The following is a 7,176-nucleotide window of genomic DNA, read 5'->3' on the forward strand; positions in this document are numbered from 1 at the left end:
ACCACTCAAAAATGCTGCGTCTTAAGTAACAAGAAAAATACTTAAATTGAAACTAACCATTTGAAGGATGGGCGATGGGTGATGTGATAAAAAAAAATGGCAGTGAATTTCTAAACTGATCTGGGTTTTTTTTCTTCAGAAGCATTCGTTAGATGTGGAACAAACATGTACTTTTTCCTAAACATGGGCGGAGTTCTTATTTTACAACCCCCTCGAAGAAAGCTAGTCCCTTTATTTTGTCAGTAATTCAAGGCTAGAATTGTAAGACTTTTCTTCTGTACCGCATGGTCACAGACATCACCGCCATTGGGTTAGTTCCACATCCCACTGCACGGGAGGGGAAATATTGGCGAAAACATGAATTCATTATCAATGACAAGTCGAATGAGTTCGTCATGGGTGTGCCATCACTGAAGATGACTGGATTTCGAATGAAAGCAAAAATCACTTCGTCACCACTTGTTTTCTTGGGGGTGGGGTAGGTGCGTAATTTTTCCGAACGTTACTTCTCAGTACAGGGGAAGGAAGTGTGCAAGTTGACTTCGTTAGAGTCCTCAAAACCAATCCCCAGCGGACTCATTTTGGGAAGGGCGTTCCTCGCTAGATAGTTCAGCTCTATAGCCTTGATACTCGGCTAAGCTAACGTATACAAAATGATCACTTCGCAAACCTGAATCGAGTGAGTGAGCCTGAATGATGTAATTATTGCATATAGCCATTCCCTGTTCAGTTGTTCAAATTCTCCAGAGAGATATGCGTGATCATGACCTTCATGCACAACACTTTGAAACTAAGTGGCTCAATTTGGAGAGGATAATCATGACTGTTTGGTATTTAGGGATGCAATTTAATTCTCCTTTTCTCAGTACAGCCAAAATAGTCAGATTTGTATGTGGCATCGTGTTGGTATGCTTGTTTTCTGGCCCGTTTCTATAGAATCCCGAAAGGTTTCGTCAAATTTCTCTTTCCCTATAACCTCTCCTAAATAGGAGAAATTTACCTCGATTCACCCAACAACAAACCCTCAAAAACGTTCCAAGTATATCTGATCCTCAAAAAGAGACATAAAAATGTCTGTTTTTGAGGATCAGATAAAATTATACTTAGAACGTTTTTGAGGGTTTGTTGTTGGGTGAATCAAGGTAAATTTCTCCTACTTAGGAGAGGTTATTGGGAAAGTATTTCTTTGTTGTAAAAGGAGTCATTGGCATGGTGGTGGTGGGGTCTGAGGATTCCTGACGAGACAAGACAGGGTCAATTAAAGGGAATGTACAACATTTGCTTTTGCTGCAATTTTCAGAAATAAATGGATTTGGAGGATTAGTATGTTATTGCAAATATTGTTACACTGACTTGTTTCACGTTTTGGGTTCGAATATGCTTGAAAAAAAAACCAAGAAAACCAATCATATTCTTGTAGTCTGGTTCCCTGACCCCACTTAAGAGGAAACGGAGCAATTCATAGACTTTGGGGAATTGTAAGGTAATCAGTCTAGCAGGCTTGTAGTCTTCACAGGTGTGTAATCAATTGCAAAGAAAATGCAGACGAACTAAATATGAAAAATTAGGAGCACTGGTCGGCCGACCAGCGTTGAAAAAAATACAGTTTTTCTTGAAAATTCCAGCATACCAGGAGCCACAACTTTACAGGATGCTTGAGACTGTCCTTCCCTAACAATCCAGTAAGATATTTCGTGATAATTTGATCATTTCGTTTTTTGATGTTTGCAAATGTTGTATCTTCCCTTTAAAGACCCAACTTAACCAGTATGTCAAGCGACATATTATATTCCACCGTGACAAAAAAACATATATTCTCATCAGATTTTTGCTTAGCCCATTTTTTTTCACTAAGTAACTCTTTTCTTCCTTTCAGCTCCATTCAATTTGGATTTGATGCTATAACGGCGAGGCCATGGACTCCAGGCTGGCTAGTGATGTGACGAGTTTCTGTGCTTCGACTTCGCTTTTCAATACTCGTGAATTTTGCTACGAATGCTTCGCATTTATATTTACATTTTCAGCGGATGTCATCAATAATTGCATGAAAGTACAAATGTTCAAGTAAATCCCAGTCCGCTAACCCACACAGAAGATCATCGCTCCATGATGAAACAGACAACTTCTCTCTTCTTTGTGTGTTCATTTTCTCGATAATGTAAATCATCGCAGAATGAAACTTCAATATGCCAATGATATGAGAAACTCGAGCGGTCCTCTTGAGTCCTGATGTCCCCAGGGTGTTTATATTGCATATGTTCACGTGATACCCAATAACCCCAAATCGATTAATGTCTCGACAAATACACAAATATATGACCAACTGGCGGGAACTTCGCGTCCCGTGGAATACCAAATCAGCCATCAAAATGAATTCTGGTCAGCTGAATTGAGGGGTTGGGGTCCCGGAATATACAGAGGAGATAAAAATGCGGAGAGATGGACAATCAATATGGCGACCATCAGACCCGTGTCTGCGGGGCAGGAAAAAAAATTCTCATTGATTTGTAGATTCATTGTATTCTTACTTTTTATTTCATTTGAAGAAAGTAATTTGGTTTCTCTGATTGCGGTCAGCACAAGTTGCTTTAATTACTTCAGGTATAAAGATGAGTTCGGTGTTTATTAAAAAAACGAGATTCAACTTGATCCGTGAACTGGAGCCCAGACTGAGGGTGAACTCGGGGCAAGATTGGTGCCCGATCGTAAGTTGATGAAATAATTGTTGCTGGGTTCGAAGTAACAAGGAAATGGTGACTCATACTAGTGTAAAAAGTAAATTATCTTCAAAATATCATCTGAGAAAATTAACAGACAGAGCAAACTAAATCGGTCAAAAGAAAAGCATAACCCATCAAGCTGAATCGTGGAGACGCCTCCCCCACTCCCGATTCCCTGGTGTTAAGTTCGATTCCTGTATCGTGAGATATTGGTTTCATGCAATGGGGCTATGATTTAGGCCGTGATTATATTATTAGGTTTTACTATATCGCCTTACACTGTGGAACTCTTACTCGTACTACTTTTTTTTAGAACTGAAAAATGTACTCAACGTACTCAGTCCTAGTCGCAAGAAAAAAAAAATACCCGTACTCGTATACCCAATGGCATAATACCCAAAGTACTCGTACTCCTATTCGTACTCTTGCAAATGTTTTCCCGACTCCAAGAATAACAAAAAACTTAACAGCCAAATGCCGAAAAAGAACAAGTTTCTACTGTTGTTGGGAGGATTCTGTCTTTGTTTAATGCCTTCTTTGATAGCAAAAGTGAAAGCAATTAAGTGACACATTCAAATTTGCCGCCTTACCAAACAGGTTTTAGCAAATACCTGTTCATATAGCGAAGTAAACCAGAGCACGCAATGCACACAGCGTGATCCTTATAGAGGACCGTATAGCAAGTTCAGATGGGCAGCGTTCAACATGCAGCAAATAGGTGGCCACAAAAAGTTACGATGGTTACTGTTTCACAGCTTTGCAAGTCATTATAATGTCAATGAATGACGTCACACCGTTTCTAAGACGCATGCCGGGATTTCCTATGGGTGGGGTCCCAGTGTAGCTCGTATTGATTTTCTTGTGTTCGCTACCTACATGTACATGTATAGATCTATCACAACGCTAAGGATTTCTGCAGTGCCGAAACTCAATCATCCGTAAAATATGTGGAGCTTGGCGGGTAATTGGGGGCGGAACCTGAGCGTTGCAGATAAGGCAATAGGCCCGCAATCCACGACAGCGGCACAGTCTACCTTGGTTGGTTTTTTTTTTTTGGGGGGGGGGGCGTCCTTAAGGATTGGGAAAACGGGAAGGACTTCTTTGTGGCCATTTTTGGAGGTGTGTATTTCCCGGTCTACGAAATTCGAACAAGTTACACAAGCAAATTGAAAGTTTCAGAGAAACTGCTCTGTGTCCAGAACGAGTGCGTTTGGATTGTGTGTGCGTCAAACCACCGCGGCGGTAGAGGGCGCTATCTACAAGGTGTGTGGGTGTATATCAATTAATCCAGTCGTACGGTGGAAAACGTGGCCTATACTTTTCGGGAACTTCGGTTCATCGAGCTAAACCACCTAATGCAGTTTCAAATATTCCTTGCCACACCCTGGTTCAAGACGTGACAACTGGACGCCAAATGCACAGACATGAGACGCTAAAGTGATTGATCGAACTTTTTCCTCCACCTCACACGGTCTTTTACACCGTGCTCGTCTCCCTCCACTATCCCGGATCCCCGGGGCAAACCGACGAAATGTTCCCAGTAGAGCAATAACCAGATATCGCTATCACCCCAAGGTTTTAGGAAACGCAACACTGCAAGGAGAAATATAAATCATACACCAACTGTAATAATCATCCGGCAAACGATACGCGTTGTCGCCTCTAGTAATGATCCTTCCCTGTCACAACTAATTAATTTTGCGTTGTGAATAGGTGATCTGTATGTTGTGGAATTGTTTCGTGATATTTTATTAGCTCTCGTTTCAAACTGCCTTGCCGCTTTGGGTGTTGTGTTTTGTGTAGTATAGAAATGTATACTAGGGAAAATAGCTGAGTTTTGCCGAAGGTGGGTAATGTTGTAACGTGAACTTTTGGATTGAACTTTGTATTTTATTTCCTCGATCAACAAACGCAGAGAACTTGAAATAGGGTAGTGAATTTTGTCCATCAGGCGGAACGGCAAAATGAGGAATTTTATAAAGATATTCGGACACTAAAAGATATGAGAGAGGTAATTTGGATGGACACAGACTGGTATGAAAGGCAAACTTTCATTAAATATGGGTCATTCAATAAATTTGTGATCCACATTTTCTTTCTTTTTTTGTTGCATCTATATGTTTTGAAAATAATTTTCATGCACTCCTTTAATGCAGTCGTCTTTCAAGAGTGATATGAATAGCATAGGCCTACCTCAGTTTAAGTAATTCTAAATAGTGTTTGAATGGCAAATTACAAAGTACCAAGGTGGCAGGGACAATGCCGGTAACAATTTTTGCTTTGGACCCTAAATTAATATAATGACCCATAACTAGAAAAATTATGGATGTTGGAAAACTGGCCGGAGTATTTTGTCCAAATCGACTACATAATCATGAGTACAGTACTTACAAATACTTACTTAAGCATTTGTCAAAACGTGTCAACAAAAAACAAGTAAAGCTTTGGCTTGGAAAAAATGTACATGCAATGGATTTGCATGTCTGCAAGAGGTTCAAATATTTATAGTGAGCTTGGGACGTTTTACAATGCAAATATCAAATTTGCAAAATTACCCAAACTTTAAAAAAAAAATCATCCATGGTAAAATATATGAATTCTAATACCAGTGATAAACTAATTTTTGGGGAATTTTTTTAAAGTAAAATCAAAACTGAATACGTCATTTGTGTTCATGACCATTAAAACCACACATCAACTCTACGTATAATTCCATAATGTCTAGGAGCTTGACTACATTGGTCTTTGCAATGGTGGCTGGCCAAATACGGCTAAAATTAACTTGCAACCTTATCTTGTTTTCTGTTCATTCCATGATAAATACACTCTCAAAACCGCGGTCGGATTTGATCAGGAATCCTGGTCTTTTTGGATTTATGCTTTTCAGGGTCGAAAATGATTGGGGGGGGGGGGGGACATGTACAATGTATACTTCTACACATGAAATCAAGTCCTTCACCCGTGTGTGCGCGCGGTGCATAACCAACTAATCCGACACTGCGGTTATATACCGCCCCCTTGCGTCACGAAGTTCCACCACGGACCTTCGCTCGTACCCCCGCCCTGCAAACAGGACGCTGGGATACTCTGATGAATTCACGCTCTGATTGGTTGGATTTTGCGTGACCGGTGACCTGCGCGTCATCAAGGTCATGACTCTGCAAGGTTTGAAACGGCCGTTTTAAACTACTACTAAAAAGTAGTAAATCCGTCAAACTAAGAGTAAGACCCAATCCGAAAAGGGAGTTTTGTTAGTGGCTATACAGCCACGGCTAAGGGCGTCACCGTGGCCCGCGGTACCCGTCTGCCTTTACCCGTGTCGGCGACCCGGGTGAGCTAAATGAACGCACCCAATCCGAATTATTTGGGTCCGTGGTTCGCTCGTGCCCCCCGCCCTGCAAACAGGGTGCTGGGATACTCTGATGAGCTTCACATAATCTTGTGAAGGAAGTGACTGAACTTGTGATTTACTTGTGACTGGACTTTCGATGGACTCGGGCCCTTCTTTGGAGTTTGAGCATTTGTTGCGACAAACGAAAAAAAAAAATACTCAAATAACAAAGATGGTATATTCTAACTTTAAATGGACTTCAGTTGGAGTCCAATAAGGCGGGACTTGTTTAGCTTGTTTGCACCGCCTACATAATATACGCACGCCAAACTACGCTCTCTATGATCGTGCACAAAGCGATTATCTCGGTTCAAGATCTGACACTGATCCTCTGAAAAAAGAGTGAATCAGGACGAGCTGGCTGCTCGCAGGGTAGGGCGCCCCCACTTTCCTGGTAGGTATTAAAAGACAGATTTGCTCCAGTCAGTGAACGTTGTGCAAAGCCACTCATCATTATTTCTCTTTTTTTGTAAATCATACAAATATGTACATTTTAACCCTAAAGGAGCCGGGTTATTTTGACCATTCACAGCTGGGGGGGGGGGGGGGGGGGGCTCAGTGCTTGCATAGAACAACTTAATATGAACAAACCCAAGAAATTTCGTGACTATTATGTCAAAGGGTTTCGGAATTATGGCTAATTAATTATTCATATGCACCAATGGTACTTCTGCTTTGTGTACACTACATATAAATGTTTGGGGAAATTCATTTTTCACAGCGCGTAGCGCCCCCCCCCCCCAAAAAAAAATCGCTGCGTGACAACCCATTGTCGGAATTGTATGTGTTTGGTATCAAAAGATGCGCAAGACTCGAGGCTAAAAAGTCAGGAAAGCTCGGGTCGGGGAAAAAATGTTTTTGCAAGGGTATCGCGGAAAAAATTGAGGGGGGGGGGGATTCCGCCCGGCCCTTTAAGGGTTAAAGCAGTTTAATCCCTGATTAATATCACTACTCAGGTAGTTCAGAGAGAAATGCCCAAGACTGTGCCTCATTTTGAAGTTGACATGAAGTGTACAGTACTATGCTATGAATGAGCTGAGCTGACTGTAACTGTATTAGCAGGAT

The sequence above is a fragment of the Patiria miniata genome, unplaced genomic scaffold (assembly GCF_015706575.1).
Source record: "Patiria miniata isolate m_02_andy unplaced genomic scaffold, ASM1570657v1 HiC_scaffold_5, whole genome shotgun sequence".
In the NCBI taxonomy this organism is placed as follows: domain Eukaryota; kingdom Metazoa; phylum Echinodermata; class Asteroidea; order Valvatida; family Asterinidae; genus Patiria; species Patiria miniata.